This window comes from Oncorhynchus mykiss, chromosome 15, assembly GCF_013265735.2.
Source record: "Oncorhynchus mykiss isolate Arlee chromosome 15, USDA_OmykA_1.1, whole genome shotgun sequence".
Taxonomy (NCBI): Eukaryota; Metazoa; Chordata; class Actinopteri; order Salmoniformes; family Salmonidae; genus Oncorhynchus; species Oncorhynchus mykiss.
In genome coordinates this window covers 17,933,530-17,950,922 of record NC_048579.1, presented here as the reverse complement: position 1 = coordinate 17,950,922, position 17,393 = coordinate 17,933,530, and positions in this window count along the sequence as shown.

The window sequence follows — 17,393 nt, the reverse complement described above, 5'->3', positions numbered from 1 at the left end:
CCGGATGATACCTGCAACAGTATAGTGGCTCAGATTTGGTTGAACCTGTTGCCCAGTCTCCCTCATGCTCATCCCATGGTTGACAACATGGTCAACCACAGTCACTCTGATTTCATCAGTTATTGTGTTCCTGACTCCCATTCCTCTTCCTCTTCCCCTTCCTTTCCTTCTCCCCCATCCTACTTCACCTCTTCCTTCTCCTCCTTCTCCTCCTACTCCTCCTCTTCTTCTTCCTCTTATTTCTTCACCTACTCGTCTTCATCCTCGTCTTCCTCCTCCTCCTCTAGTTCTCACCCCTCTTACTCTCTGTCCAATATTGGCCTCCATTGTTGTCCAAACCAAATGTTTACCTGTGGCCTATTTATAGTCAACTCATTATCTAAAAGTGTTTTCACATGTGTCAAAGTGGAAAGGCAATTGGAGAAATAGTGTAGGAATGTAGAGACCAATTTCTATAGTTTTGCTAGAAGTGTGTTCTTAAATTGCAAACTGAGTGTAAAGCAGTGAGTTGTGTTTCCAGTTTTGCAAAAAGTGTGTTATAAAATTACAAACTCAGTGTAAAGCAGAGAACGTGCATTCAGTTTGGCACACTTGGTAAATGCATTTTCTACAAGTGTTAATGGTTTCAGAGATAGTGCTTGAAGAATCACTGTTAGTGTTTAAGCATTCATTAAAAAACAGTAAGAAACACCATCCCCGAATGAAGCACATCTACAGTCCCATTTGAAAGGAATTCCCAAAGAGTGAAGGATAAGCGGTACAAATATGTACAAGTAAGTAGTGTGCTAGTATTACACACTTTAAACATTGATGTTGCCAGTGAACTTTACTAAACAGCAATTCAAGTATTTACTGTCATTTCAGAGAATCATGGATTTGGATGCAAGTCCACCTGGACAAAAGGAACACCTACAGTTGAAGTCGGAAGTTTACATACACTTAGGTTGGAGTCATTAAAACTGTAGAATGTTCATCTGTACAAACAATAGTACGCAAGTATAAACACGTGGGACCACGCAGCCGTCATCCTGCTCACTTTCTGGACAAATGTCCTCTGGTCTGATGAAACAAAAATAGAACTGTTTGGCCATAATGACCATCGTTATGTTTCGAGGAAAAAGGGGGAGGCTTGCAAGCTGAAGAACACCATCCCAACCTTGAAGCACAGGGGTGGCAGCATCATGTTGTGGGGGTGTTTTGCTGCAGGAGGGACTGGTGCACTTCACAAAATAGATGGCATCATGAGGAAAGACAATTATGTGGATGTATCGAAGCAACATCTCAAGACATCAGTCAGGAAGTTAAAGCTTGGTCGCAAATGGGTCTTCCAAATTGTCAATGATCCCAAGCATACTTCCAAAGTTGTGGCATAATGGTTTAAGAACAACAAAGTCAAGGTATTGCCATCACAAAGCCATGACCTCAATCCTATAGAACATTTGTGGGCAGAACTAAAAGTGTGTGCGATCAAGGAGGCCTACAAACCTGACTCAGTTACACCAGCTCTGTCAGGAGGAATGGGCCAAAATTCACCCAACTTATTGTGGGAAGCTTGTGGAAGGCTGAAACGTTTGACCCAAGTTAAACCATTTAAAGGCAATGCTACCAAATACTAATTGAGTGTATGTAAACTTCTGACCCACTGGGAATGTGATGAAAGAAATAAAAGCTAAAAGAAATAAAAGAAATAAAAGTAAAAGAAAGTAAAAGAAATATATATATATCAATATATCAAGTGGCGATCCTAACTGACCTAAAATAGGGAATTTTTACCAGGATTAAATGTCAGGAATTGTGAAAAACTGAGTTTAAATGTATTTGGCTACGGTGTATGTAAACATCCAACTTCAAATGTATATATACTGTAGATATATACAGTGCCTTGCGAAAGTATTCGGCCCCCTTGAACTTTGCGACCTTTTGCCACATTTCAGGCTTCAAACATAAAGATATAAAACTGTATTTTTTTGTGAAGAATCAACAACAAGTGGGACACAATCATGAAGTGGAACGACATTTATTGGATATTTCAAACTTTTTTAACAAATCAAAAACTGAAAAATTGGGCGTGCAAAATTATTCAGCCCCTTTACTTTCAGTGCAGCAAACTCTCTCCAGAAGTTCAGTGAGGATCTCTGAATGATCCAATGTTGACCTAAATGACTAATGATGATAAATACAATCCACCTGTGTGTAATCAAGTCTCCGTATAAATGCACCTGCACTGTGATAGTCTCAGAGGTCCGTTAAAAGCGCAGAGAGCATCATGAAGAACAAGGAACACACCAGGCAGGTCCGAGATACTGTTGTGAAGAAGTTTAAAGCCGGATTTGGATACAAAAATATTTCCCAAGCTTTAAACATCCCAAGGAGCACCGTGCAAGCGATAATATTGAAATGGAAGGAGTATCAGACCACTGCAAATCTACCAAGACCTGGCCGTCCCTCTAAACTTTCAGCTCATACAAGGAGAAGACTGATCAGAGATGCAGCCAAGTGTCAAGTTCTGACCTCTATTTCCGTTGTTTTGTATTTATTTAGTATGGTCAGGGCGTGAGTTGGGTGGGCAGTCTATGTTTGTTTTTCTATGTTTTGGGGCATTTCTATGTTTTCGGCCTAGTATGGTTCTCAATCAGAGGCAGGTGTCATTAGTTGTCTCTGATTGAGAATCATACTTAGGTAGCCTGGGTTTCACTGTGTGTTTGTGGGTGATTGTTCCTGTCACTGTGTTTGTTGTCACAGGATAGGCTGTATAGGTTTTCACGTTCCGTTTGTTGTTTTGTAGATTTGAGTTATTTCATGTATCGTTCAGTTTTCCATTAAAGAACATGAATAACCACCATGCTGCTTTTTGGTCCGCTTCTCCTCCTACAGACGAACGTCGTTACAGAATCACCCACCCGAACAGGACCAAGCAGCGTGGTAACGGGCAACGGCAAGAGGAGCAGCAGGAGAAGCAACAGAGGCAGCAGCAACAGGAGCAGCAGCAGCAGCAGCAGTGGGAGAGGCTGCACTATTTGGAGAAATGGACATGGGAGGAAGATTTGGATGGTAAAGGACCCTGGGCTCAGCCAGGAGAATATCGCCGCCCCAAGGAAGAACGGGAGGCGGCGAAAGCGGAGAGGCGCCGGTATGAGGAGGCAGCGCGGCGTCGTGGATGGAAGCCTGAGAGTCAGCCCCAAAAATTTCTTGGGGGGGGGCTAACAGGGAGTATGGCTACGCCAGGTAGGAGACCTGAGCCAACTTCCTGTGGTTACCGGGGGGCTAGAGAGACCGGGCAGGCACCGTGTTATGCTGTGGAGCGCACGGTGTCCCCAGTGCGGGTGCACAGCCCGGTGCGGTACATTCCAGCTCTGCGTATCGGCCGGGCTAGAGTGGGCATCGAGCCAAGTGCCATGAAGCCGGCTCTACGCATCTGGTCTCCAGTGCGTCTCCTTGGGCCGGCTTACATGGCACCAGCCTTGCGCATGGTGTCCCCGGTTCGCCTGCATAGCGCAGTGCGGGCTATTCCACCTCGCCGCACTGGCAGGGCGACTGGGACCATTCAACCGGGTAAGGTTGGGCAGGCTAGGTGCTCAAGAGCTCCAGTGCGCCTGCACGGCCCGGTCTATCCGTCACCACCTCCACGCACCAGCCCTCCGGTGGCAGCCCCCCGTACCAGGCTGTCTCTCCGGCCCATCCTTACAGGGGCTCCCTCCTCTCCAGCGCTGCCGGAGTCTCCCGCCTCTCCGGCGCTAGCAGAGCCTTCCTCCTCTCCAGCGCCGCCAGTGCCGCCCGTCAGCCCAGCGCCGCCAGTGCCGCCCGTCTGCCCAGCGCCGCCAGTGCCGCCCGTCTGCCCAGCGCCGCCAGTGCCGCCCGTCTGCCCAGCGCCGCCAGTGCCGCCCGTCTGCCCAGCGCCGCCAGCGCCGCCCGTCTGCCCAGCGCCGCCTGAGCCGCCCGTCTGCCCAGCGCCGTCAGTGCCGCCCGTCTGCCAGGAGCCGCCAGTGCCGCCCGTCTGCCAGGAGCCGCCAGTGCCACCCGTCAGCCAGGGGCCGCCAGTGCCGCCAGTCAGCCAGGGGCCGCCAGTGCCGCCAGTCAGCCAGGGGCCGCCAGTGCCGCCAGTCAGCCAGGGGCCGCCAGTGCCGCCAGTCAGCCAGGGGCCGCCAGTGCCGCCAGTCAGCCAGGGGCCGCCAGTGCCGCCAGTCAGCCAGGGGCCGCCAGTGCCGCCAGTCAGCCAGGGGCCGCCAGTGTCGCCAGTCAGCCAGGGGCCGCCAGGGCCGCAGGTGCCGCCAGTCAGCCAGGGGCCGCCAGTAAGCCAGGGGCCGCCAGTGCCGCCGGTCAGCCAGGGGCCGCCTGAGCAGCTGCCCCCCTGTCCCGAGCAGCTGCCGCCCCTCTGTCCCGAGCAGCTGCCGCCCCTCTGTCCCGAGCAGCTGCCGCCCCTCTGTCCCGAGCAGCTGCCGCCCCTCTGTCCCGAGCTGCTGCCACCCCTCTGTCCCGAGCAGCTGCCCCTCTGTCCCGAGCAGCTGCTCCTCTGTCCCGAGCAGTTGTCCCTCTGTCCCGAGCAGCTGCTTCACCTCTGTCCCGAGCTGCCTCTCTGTCCCAAGCAGCCCCTCTGTCCAGTGGGGTCATTGAGAGGGGTGGCCATGGTGAGAAAGCCACGGAGGCGGACAATAAGGCGGACTAAGACAATGATGAGGTGGAGTCCGCGTCCCGCGCCAGAGCCGCCACCGCGGACAGACGCCCACCCAGACCCTCCCCTATAGGTCAAGGTTTTGCGGCCGGAGTCCGCACCTTTGGGGGGGGGGGTACTGTCACGTTCTGACCTCTATTTCCGTTGTTTTGTATTTATTTAGTATGGTCAGGGCGTGAGTTGGGTGGGCAGTCTATGTTTGTTTTTCTATGTTTTGGGGCATTTCTATGTTTTCGGCCTAGTATGGTTCTCAATCAGAGGCAGGTGTCATTAGTTGTCTCTGATTGAGAATCATACTTAGGTAGCCTGGGTTTCACTGTGTGTTTGTGGGTGATTGTTCCTGTCACTGTGTTTGTTGTCACAGGATAGGCTGTATAGGTTTTCACGTTTCGTTTGTTGTTTTGTAGATTTGAGTTATTTCATGTACCGTTCAGTTTTCCATTAAAGAGCATGAATAACCACCACGCTGCTTTTTGGTCCGCTTCTCCTCCTACAGACGAACGTCGTTACACCAAGAGGCCCATGATCACTCTGGATGAACTGCAGAGATCTACAGCTGAGGTGGGAGACTCTGTCCATAGGACAACAATCAGTCGTATATTGCACAAATCTGGCCTTTATGGAAGAGCGGCAAGAAGAAAGCCATTTCTTAAAGATATCTATAAAAAGTGTTGTTTAAAGTTTGCCACAAGCCACCTGGGAGACACACCACACATGTGGAAGAAGGTGCTCTGGTCAGATGAAACCAAAATTGAACTTTTTGGCAACAATGCAAAACGTTATGTTTGGCGTAAAAGCAACACAGCTGAACACACCATCCCCACTGTCAAACATGGTGGTGGCAGCATCATGGTTTGGGCCTGCTTTTCTTCAGCAGGGACAGGGAAGATGGTTAAAATTGATGGGAAGATGGATGGAGCCAAATACAGGACCATTCTGGAAGAAAACCTGATGGAGTCTGCAAAAGACCTGAGACTGGGACGGAGATTTGTCTTCCAACAAGACAATGATCCAAAACATAAAGCAAAATCTACAATGGAATGGTTCAAAAATAAACATATCCAGGTGTTAGAATGGCCAAGTCAAAGTCCAGACCTGAATCCAATCGAGAATCTGTGGAAAGAACTGAAAACTGCTGTTCACAAATGCTCTCCATCCAACCTCACTGAGCTCGAGCTGTTTTGCAAGGAGGAATGGGAAAAAATGTCAGTCTCTCGATGTGCAAAACTGATAGAGACATACCCCAAGCGACTTACAGCTGTAATCGCAGCAAAAGGTGGCGCTACAAAGTATTAACTTAAGGGGGCTGAATAATTTTGCACGCCCAATTTTTCAGTTTTTGATTTGTTAAAAAAGTTTGAAATATCCAATAAATGTCGTTCCACTTCATGATTGTGTCCCACTTGTTGTTGATTCTTCACAAAAAAATACAGTTTTATATCTTTATGTTTGAAGCCTGAAATGTGGCAAAAGGTCGCAAAGTTCAAGGGGGCCGAATACTTTCGCAAGGCACTGTATATTTTTAAACCTTTTTTTTAACTAGGCAAGTCAGTTGAGAACAAATTCTTATTCACAATGATGACCTAGGAACAGTGGGTTAACTGCCTTGTTCAGGGGCAGAACAACAAATGTTTACCTTGGTGATTTGATCTAGCCACCTTTCGGTTACAGGCCCAACACTCTAACCACTAGGCTACCTGACACCCCATGCGGGTGGCTACCTGCCGCCCGCATTTGCACAATGGCAGCCTCCTGTTAGTCTGTAAATAGATGCGTTCGACCTCCAAGTGGTGGTTGTCTTTCATTTCTACAAAAACAAACTAGCATACAGTACAGTGAACACTACAGTAATACAGTATAACACATAAATATGTTACAAAGTAGTAAAGCTCCCAATTTCAGAAATACGGTAATACATTAAACATTTACTTTGTTTCGCCTTACAGTATGTGTTGGAATCTACAGTCTTTACTGTGATGTACTTTGTTCTATTGTCAAGTAGTAAAGTAGTAGTTAGGTATGTACTGCAGACATTGGACCTATTATCATTTTGGAACGTCCAGATGATGGACGCTACGGTGAAGCGGCTCAGATTGGGCTGCACTCTCTGCCCAACCTCTCTCAATGTCAAACCATAGTTTATCACATGGTCCACCACAGTTGCCCCAATTTTATCAGAGATTACTCTCCTTGTTCTTGGTCTACCTCTACCTCTCCCTCTCCCTCTACCTTCACCCCCACCTTCACCTCCAGCACGATCTCTTTCTGCCAAGTTTGCTTCCATTGTTCTCGAAACACAGAAGTACTTACCTGTGGCCTTTTTGTCCATACCAAAGGTCTGATTGCAAAGTGAAAGTGATCAATTGTTAATTGAGCTTAGCTTGTTGAAGAGTGTTGCTTTTCATTTGCACACAATTGATTTTAGTTGTGAAGGTTGTGTCAAAGGTAGAGAATTGTGTGTTGTGTTTTGCCAAATGTTTGTTATGGAATTGCAATCTGAGTGTAAATGTTACGCTCGTTAGATGAAGGTGCAGCGTGGTAGGCGAACATCTTACTTTTATTTCAAATGAACACCAAAACCCAACAAAATACAAAACAAACGTAAAGTTCTGCAGGCTATACAGCAACTAACAAAATCAGGATCCCACAAACTCAGGTGGAAAACCGGCTGCCTAAGTATGATCCCCAATCAGAGACAACGATAGACAGCTGCCTTTGATTGGGAACCATACCAACAAATAAATAGAACACATAGATTGCCCACCCTAGTCACACCCTGCCTGACCTAACCAAAATAGAGAATAAAAAGGATCTCTAAGGTCAGGGTGTGACAGTAAAGCAAATCATGTGGCAGTAGAACTGCAGATTTGGTTTATGGTTCTGCTAAATGGGTTACTGGTTTGGGTCATTGTGACTCATGGGCCAGCTTTAGTGTAAATAATTGGGAAAAACTGTTATTCCACTGTTGATTACCTGAGTGATCAAATAAATTGTGCTTGACTGTTTTGTTTCACACATTAATTGAGATATTTACTGGGGATGTAATGACACGTTTGAGGGCAGAAAACCAGATAGGTGCAGTGAAATGTGTTGTTTTGCAGGGTAAGCCATAGTAGTACAAGGCCCCAGGAGAACATTTTGGTAAATGCCTTGTTCAAGGGCACATCAACATATTTTTCAGCTTATCGGCTCAGGTATACAAACAAGCAACTTTTCAGTTACTGGCCTAACGCTCTAACCGCTAGGCTACCTGCAGCCCTTGGCTATTTCTCTTCTTTTCTTTTGATGACTCATTTGAAAGCATTAAGTGTTTCAGGGTTAATCAAGGAACTAGATATCTGTTTGTTCAAATGAGTCACGATCAGTTTTCAGTTTATCAAAGGGAAGAGATACAGCAATCTAATGACAAAGTAATCTGAAGACACTTTATGTGAAGGGCAACTAGATAAGAACTTTACTTTACATTAGCCTTTCATAACTTGCAATATACCTGACATATCAACTTGTGAATGTTGACATAATCATTTATGAAGCTCTGCTTATTTATTTATAGATTTCTTTGATTTAACCTTTACTTAACTCGGCAAGTCAGTTAAGAACAAATTATTATTTACAATGACGGCCTACTTTATGTATGGTTACGAATTTGTTATGAAGTCCTTATGTAGGCAGCCTTTAAATAAAGTCTTAGTAATACGCTGTTTGTCCATGTGGGAACTGTACATGTTTATCACCATAGTAGAGTCACGCAGTTGATAGCATTAATGTCAATCACCCATGTGCCAGTCCCTCTGTGCAAAAATGACACATGGCTTGTCGCCTTAAATAGGGCTACCAGCTGGAATGATTTGTCGTATTGAGATAGTTGACAGTTCCAGCTTGAGGCGAAAGGGAATTTCATCAATCTCTGACTCACTTGGAATATTGAGAAATAACCCAAAGCATGCAGACAAATAGGCGGCGGTTCACTGTTTAGTTCATTATGTTGACAGCGTTTCATACGTTGGGGCAGTATATAAGACCAGGGTTGTGATTTCTGTAATAAATATTTGTTTCCCTAAGCAATCTCTGTGATCTCGAAAGGAAATGGATATTGAACTTGAAATCAGTCATGAATCGAGGTAATCGAAACCAGTGTCAATTCCGTATGACCCCTAGTAAATTATTCCGTATGACCCTTAGTAAATGATTCCGTATGACCCTTGGTAAATTGAAAAACTCCTCATTGAAAATGGGTAAATTAAGTTCTAATTAGTGAATTTCTACTTTGTGAGACTCCAATCATTTTGGTGGTGGTGTGGATGAGAGGCTGTGTGACCGTTGACCTAATTTCTGAGAATGGGCCTGGGTCGTGTTCATTGGGCACAGAACATATGAAAATGCACTGAACCATGGGAGGGACGACCTGGAATAATAGCAAATAGCAAACGTTAATTTTCATAAACAGTGTAAAATATTTTCTGTTGCGTGCCCTGATAAACAGGACCTTGATGTAAGCAGACAGAAAGGACAAGGTACATGTGATCTGCTGCTCCAGCTACCTACACCAGTGAGTCACCATTTCCCCAGGCCAATACCTCTGTCCCCTGTTCAACTTTTTGCTAAAACAACCAAGCTACAATTTTAGCTAAACGTAAATACGTGAAGCATGAATGCAATGTGGACGAGAGGCAATTTGTTTTGACATATTCATTCACAGAATGACATGCAACTTGATGTTTATTGCCAAAATGGTGGATGCCAGAATGACATGAACGTGTTCACCTGGGTTGCGGTTTAGAATTTTGGCAAAGACCTCTTTTCTCAGGTTTAACATGTGATCTGTATCACAGACTAAGGTATTAAGATAAACACATCGATCATGTTGCCAAAGTTGCTGTGTACCTGGATAACAAATATGTAATGTCAACATTCCTAGGCAGGCAAACCTGTTTATATGCACTCAGAATATATATGGCTGGCTGGCTGGCTGGCTGGCTGGCTGGCTGGCTGGCTGGCTGGCTGGCTGGCTGGCTGGCTGGCAGGCAGGCAGGCAGGTCAGAGGCCGTGTTGTGTTGACGTGGCCTGTTTGTCTTATTTGTTGAAAAACTACAGATGAAAGGGAGAGAAAAAAATCTGTTGTTTTACCACAGGCAAAACCTAAACATTTATAACATTTCTGGCAGTCGTTACCATATGCTATGAATCCACAGATCCTGTTTTCCCTCCAACTTAACTCTTCCTCACTATGGCCTCAAAACAACATTCAATGTGTTTATTATTATGATCATCTGTATTTTTTTCTATAATTACAACCACGGGTTATTCTTGGAAATTTGTCGAAGATTGAAGCCAACAGTGCCATGAATGTATTTACATGGAATTCAAATGATATGCCGTGTGCCTTCTATGCTTAGTGCACACCTAGGAAGTCTGTCGGAATTTTTCATTTGCAAAAACACATATGGATACAATTTCATCAAGATCTGGTATCAATTTTCGTTAAGGTTTACTTAAGGGGTTATTAAAGGTCAAAGGTTGACTAAGGTCATTATACTCACTCCAGAGCTCAGAATAAAAAAAAGCATTCCATTATTGTGTTGTCAGGGAGATGCCTGGCAACAACTTAAATGTGCTTTTGAAAACAAAAGTCGAATTGAAAACATTATTGGCATTTTTTTATTCGATTTTCATCATTTGTATTTATTAAGGATCCCCATTAGCTGCTGCCAAGGCAGCAGATACTCTTCATGGGGTCCAGATAGCAAGCTAGGACTGATGGTTTGGTTAGTTAAACTAGCAAGTCTGTTTGTTTGGTTACCAAGGCAACTATGGTAGCTATCTAGTAAACTTGATAGCTACTTCAGTGGATGTTGAACACATTTCTACCTGTATTTCTACCACATTTCTAGCAGCGAATGTGTTAGAATACTGTATATCCATGGTCTAAAAAGGATAATAAACTCGGGGCTCTATGCATTCACTGGAAGGTAAAGCAACTCCATGGAAGTTCAGTTCGACTCCTCTAGCGCGTCGTGGAACACACCTTCCATGTCGTTCATTATTTTCCAAAGAATCACAGCCCCCTCGTTGATTATCCCTTACGTAAATAATAAAATATTTATTCCAGAGAGCAAACACATAAATCCTAAGTGTGCATAGTAAATAGCTGATTCATGTGTGACAAAACCCATCCAAGAAATTAGTTTGTACATTTTTGGTTTATTGCATTTGCATTAAGTATAACAAAGGGAAAATGCTGTAATTTTCACGCTGTGTAGTCCAAAATATGTCTCCTTACATTCTCTCTCTTTATTTACACTCGAACATTTCCCACAAAAGAACAATCAAAACAAAGAAAATTTGCCACAGCATAGAAAATTTGGATACGATTTTTTCATCCACTACTTAGCGACGGTGGATTACGTTATGTTTGGATTCAGGGTTTTTTCCGTTTCAAGATAGTAGTCTGGGCCCAATCTATTTCGTACATCCAAGGCACTGGGACCAGTGCATCATTTGCATAATCAATCAAATCAGTATTAAGCTGATGACGCTGATAAATACATGTATTCTCAAAAAATCATTACAACCAGTTTATGTGAAGACATTTTTGAGATGTTTAGCTTTCAGTGGGGTCTGAGAGGTCTAGGAAAAAGTAAATGTTCTCATTGACTAAAATGTGTCACTTTACTATAGGTCCCTCTAACCACGCAAGTGAAAGTATTTCCCATTGCCTTGTTTTAGAATGGCTGACAGTGCACATCAGGTGTTTGTTCATCAGGTGCCTGTTTGGAGCACAGCCCAAACCTCCAAGAGAATTCCTTTGACATTCTCCTGTCTCCGTAAAGACCAATGTTACATGTCAATCAATATCGCTTTACCACGGGTACAAACAATACTCTATAAAATAACAGACAATACAAACAAACCAAAAACAACAGATCTCATTATCTTCGCTTTGCTTTTTCAGCCTTGACAAGCGGAGCGTTACTAATTCACTCAAAGGAGAGAAGAGAAGAAAAAAAAAAAGTTTAAAAAAGAAAGAGGCAGCAATCTCATCAGCCTTTAATGTTGAATAAGAGAGATGTGAGCTTTCGACAACGCAATTACTGTAATCCATAGATCCAGGGTGCCTCGTCCATATAGTGCACCAGACAACCAGATAACACTAGCTTTGTGAAGGAGTATACAAAGAGAGTGGCACTGTCATCACTCCAGAGGCTACAGACCATATCTTTTAGTATCAGGGTGACTGACAACATGCACAGGTGTATTTGTTCAATTAATGTCTTGGCAGGTACACATTGTATTGGCACTAACACTATGAGAACAAACATGAGAGGATGTTTTAAATGTTTTACATTTGGGCAACTGAGGTGTTCTTGTGTGCTTTAGGGGTGTTAGGTCACAGCATATTGCTGAGCCATTTTGACACTTGTGACAATATGATATTAGCTGGCTCCGACTCATCGACAATTGCTAGTATTCTCAGAGTCTATGGGCCAACTTGGAATCTCCATAGTTGATCTACGCATACGGCTACAACTATTGTGTAAAGGAGCTCCTACTCACCGTAAGACTGTGTTAGCCCACTGAGCAATAGGCATTAGTTTTGGGAGCCAGCACAAGTCTTCAGGTTTCAGGCATGGTTACTTGTCACATAATGGTTCACCAAACCAATTTGTATTTATTTATTGAGGTTACATACAGGTATATCTACAACGTAGTATGTTAACACCATTAGGGCCTTCAACTAATAGTAATACATACTTTAGCTTGGAGGAGTTTAACCATCCATTCATTTTTAGTTAGATGCTCTCAGAGAAGAAAGAGATTTTGAATCTATGGCATGTAGCAAAAGACAGATGTGGTAACACCTCGCCAACAGCCAGATTTCACACTCTACTCTGCCTTTAATTGGTTGTGTTCCCAGGAGTATGAGGTTGTGGAGTAGAGCGGTTTATCGGGTGTTAATTTCGATGGTATTTTCTTGTGTGTGACCTTTTTTTTGCCTGTTGAGATACATTGGAAAACATTCTACCAGAGAACCTATTTAAAGAGTGTAGAAAAGTTAAGCTGTATATTATTTAACTGCTAATTGGCACTGATTTTTTATTTGGATTTGATGAGATTCTCAGAGCTGCACTATTAGGTCAATGTTGTTTTAAGAAGCAGACTAGACAAAATAGAACCATTACGCTCTCCCAAAAGTTTGGTTAGTGTGTTAAACCCAGTAAATTCAGACAAGCAAAAAAGTGTGATGTGTCCACAATCAAAAATATGTTGCATAAATAAAGTTTACTTCAGAAGCTGGCTAAAACAAATTGACCAAATGTATCTGAATATTCTACATATTGTTTTGCAGCATCAGTGTGGAAATTATTATTATTATTTATTTTTTGGGATAATAGATTCCAAAGACTCATGTGAAATTGAAGAGGCAGGATGGTTGAAGTCCTTCATATTTCTGTAATAACACCTGACAGCATTGGAGTAAGTCAAATGAAAAATGTTCCGTTAGTCTTGGAAGATATCCGCTCGACAATTAGGAAATAACACGTCTTCGAGAAGCTATGTGTTCACAGAGAAGAGTTGGCATTCCATGCAGCAAATCACATTTAATTAAACAAACCACAATAAAACTGTTTGGATAGAGAAGCAAATAGTGGAATTACAAAACCCGACACTTCTATAATTTGCTCCTGTTTGCTTTTGTGTTTTATCAGTATGACACAATGTTCCCAATTTATCAGGCTTCAGAGGTTTTTCCCCTTCAACTGCGCTCACATTTAGCTGTGTTTTCAGCCCTAAATGGCATGGAACAAATTCAATTGAAGTTTTGAAACTTTGAATAAAGCAATTAAAGCCTCTTGAAGCATGAAGATGAATGCACATCTGAGGATGAAGTGGAAGAAGTCTTCCTGAGACTCCGAGCAGGAATATAATAGCCTGCTTCCAGATCTGTTTGAGTTATTATTGCCAACATGACAAAACGGCACAAACCAATCTGGAACCAGGCTAGGAATATAATACAAATACTCAGCCGTGCACAAAAACATTGCCCAGCTTCCTTTGTCATAGCTCCTTGTCAATCTGAAAGGAATGGGTAAGGGAAATTGTTTCCACCAGCTTTCACCTCTCCATTTCTGACAAATCTAGGAAGAGTAAGCCACTGAAAGTATTAGATCCGGTGATGTATTGGAGGGTAAACACGCACAAACATGTTTACGCACCTTTTTTATTTTGCACAAGCGTTTACCCACCTATTGCACATTTTTTCATCTAAAGTACTTGCAGTTATGTTATTCACTGAGATTCGCGATCAGCGTTAACCCACTTATTTTTACCACTGCGGCAGGGTAGCCTAGTGGTTAGAGTGTTGGATTAGTAACCGGAAGGTTGGAAGTTCAAACCCCCGAGCTGACAAGGTTGAAATCTGTCATTCTGCCCCTGAACAGGCAGTTAACCCACTGTTCCTAGGCCGTCATTACCCTGAACAGGCAGTTAACCCACTGTTCCTAGGCCGTCATTGAAAATAAGAATTTGTTCTTAACTGCCTAGTAAAATATCCTTACATATTGTAGCCCTGATCTGCCTGCTAGCTTATATCAGCCTGTGCAGTATGACCACAATCAAATTACCCCTATTTTATATACTCACTTTTCTATGGTGAAATCCATACACAGTAAAATTGCAAAAGTCAAATTCAACACTATTTGGGGTTTACAGTAAATGATCCCACCCCAAATGTTGAGTTAAAACTACTCTGGTCATGGTCTGGATATTGATTATCCATATTTTTGTTAAAACGACACTAAACGAAGTTAACATCTAATGCTCAGAGACTTGATTAAATGTGCATAACTCCAATGACCATTTTAATCTTTTCAGTGTTGTTTTAATCAACTCCCTTGCCATTTTTACCACGTTTCAGGGAAGACCCAGATGCAGACAGTGTCGAGCAACAAAGTTTATTACTAGAACAGGGGGCAGGCAAAACGACAGGTCAAGTGCAAGCAGAGGTTGGTAATCCAGATCAGAGTCCAAAATGTACAGAATGGCAGGCAGTCTCAGGGTCAAGGCAGGCAGAGGTCAGTAACCCAGTGTGGTGTGACAAGGTACAGAACGGCAGGCAGGCTCAGGGTCAGGGCAGGCAGAATGGTCAAAACCGGGAAAACTAGAAAATAGGAACTATAGCAAAGACCGGTGCAAGGGGAAAACCGCTGGTAGGCTTGACGAACAAAACAAACTGGCCACAGACAAACAGAGAACACAGGTATAAATACGCTGGGGATAATGGGGAAGATGGGCGGCACCTGGAGCGGGGTAGAGACAAGCACAGAGACAGATGAAACAGATCAGTGTGTGACAATTTCACTTTTTTCAGTGTCTTTTTAATCAACTCCGTTTTACACTTTTCTGTTGTTTACAATTAACAATCAACATCTTCAGTACATTTTTACCTTCGGTGCACTACCTTTGAAGTGTAAGGGGGTTAAGCTGTATTTAGATTTTTCTTAATGGACGGAAAGCTTGAGAGAGGAGAGGTAGAACAAGAACAAGAGAGAGTGACAGAAAGAGAAGCGTACCAATTAGTTGGATTCTAGAGCCACGAGGGTGAGGAAAGAGTGTTATAGCTCAGGTAAAAAACAGAACTTGTCTAGAACTTGTAAACATGTTTGTGCTTGCAAAGTGTTTTCCAATCCAACTTGGGGGAGGATAGCTAGAACCCTTACATCACACACAACCTGCATTCAGAATGCTTGCCGGCAGGGAATATAATGTGACTGTTGGAGACTACCTACATCATGTAAACTGGAACAACCATCTCAGTAATGGTTGCAATAAATCCAACCACTTACAGATTGGATTAGTTTAGAAAAATGTATGTTACCTATCTTTGTGTAGCATAAGATAAAAAACAATCAAAGTACAGGCAAAAACACAGATATTCAAATACAATTTTTTTTAAAAATCAACCAGGAACAGAGCATGCTGGGAAATATCACATTGAGACCTCTCCCACATCTATGGATACTCCATGTCCCCGTCTCTGTTCACTCTTAATGGAGTTAAAAGTACTCCGTCCTAAATAACTCCAGTTATCAACAGGAAGCGTACCACTCTGTTGAGGGTTAAAATAACTCCAGTAGTCAATTTAATCCCAAAAAATGTTCACACTATGATTTCAACTTGATTTATTGTGTAGCATGGAACATAGCCTGCTAAGGTCTTTGTCTCACACATCATATAATTTTGGATTGGACGGAAAGCTTGAGAGAGGAGAGGTAGAACAAGAACAAGAGAGAGTGACAGAAAGAGAAGCGAGTACCAATTAGTTGGATTCTAGAGCCATGAGGGTGAGGAAAGAGTGTTATAGCTCAGGTAAAAAACAGAACTTGTCTAGTCAGGTCATGCTTTGCCAGGGTGGGATAGTATTATTTTCTGAGAGAGTATGGTGCTATGAAATATTAATTAGAATTCTGTAAAATTAAGATTAGAACACAAAATGCCATTGGTGTAGGCATCCAAGATAGCATGCAATGTGCCATCTGTGTGGAGGAAAAAATAGAACAGAAGTAGTCTGTTCCATTTTTTCTGTTTTGTCTCACAACATGAGACAGGCCGAGAGCGAGGGAGAGAGCGGGAGAGAGAGAGACAAAGAGAGAGAGAAGGGGAGAGCAATATATAGAAAGGAAGAGAACAACACATAGCAACAGAGTGGTTTTGTGCCTGCAGCTATTCTTCAGTCAGAAATATTTACTGTGACATGTATCCACGAATTAATTAGTGATGTGAAAGGCACATTTTTGAGGATCTTGTTTATACTTCTTCCCTAACAACAACATATGTGCTTTATCAAGAGAAACAACAGCTTTCCTCAGGAGCAGGTCTTAAGAAACAGCTTTAAACGCCATCATTATTTGTGCATTAAAATGACCTCGTCAGAACTACAACAAAATATGTATTCTGATTTCTCCCTTAAGACCAAAACTGAGAACCCCCCCCTTTATGCAAGAAATGCTTCCTGACAAGATCAAGCAGAATAAAAGCCATTACTTTTTCATTTGACCACAGCTAAATATTCTCCAAAACATAATGTTAACTCATGCAAATACAAGGGGAAAACAACAGCTGTACACTTTCCTAATCTCTTCCTGATTTGGGTTTATTTTGAAGAAAAAAAAACGCATTAGTATTAATCGTTCAATGAATGTTCATTGAGTATCTGTTTGTTATGCACGTTCTATGACCATATCAACAAGAATGCAAATACGCAATGATGAATAATTAAAGATGTCCACACAGCATGGATCAGTTCATTATCAACTTCAACTGGGGAAGAAGAAGAGGGAGAAACAAAATATTGGCCTGGGTTTGTTGTTTACTACCCAACTGTATACATTATTAGTTTTAAACCGGGCCTTTTCCAGGTACCGCAAATATAGCATTTTTGACCTCCTGATTGCATTCCCCCGATCTCCGTCAAGCACTGGCTTTTTTCAGAATTTGCATTCATGATATCCCTCTGTAGTGGAGGAGTTAAGCAGACCTGGGTTCAAATAGTATTTCTTTACTTTCAAATGCCTTGAGTATTTGATTAAGCTTGTCTGGAGTGCCAGATGGGTGGGCTTTACACTTTCAGGACTATTCCATTGGTACCATTTCGCCAGACAAGATTAATGTCTGGACAAGATTAATCAAGAACAGAAAAAGTATTTGAAAGGAAACAAAACTGTTT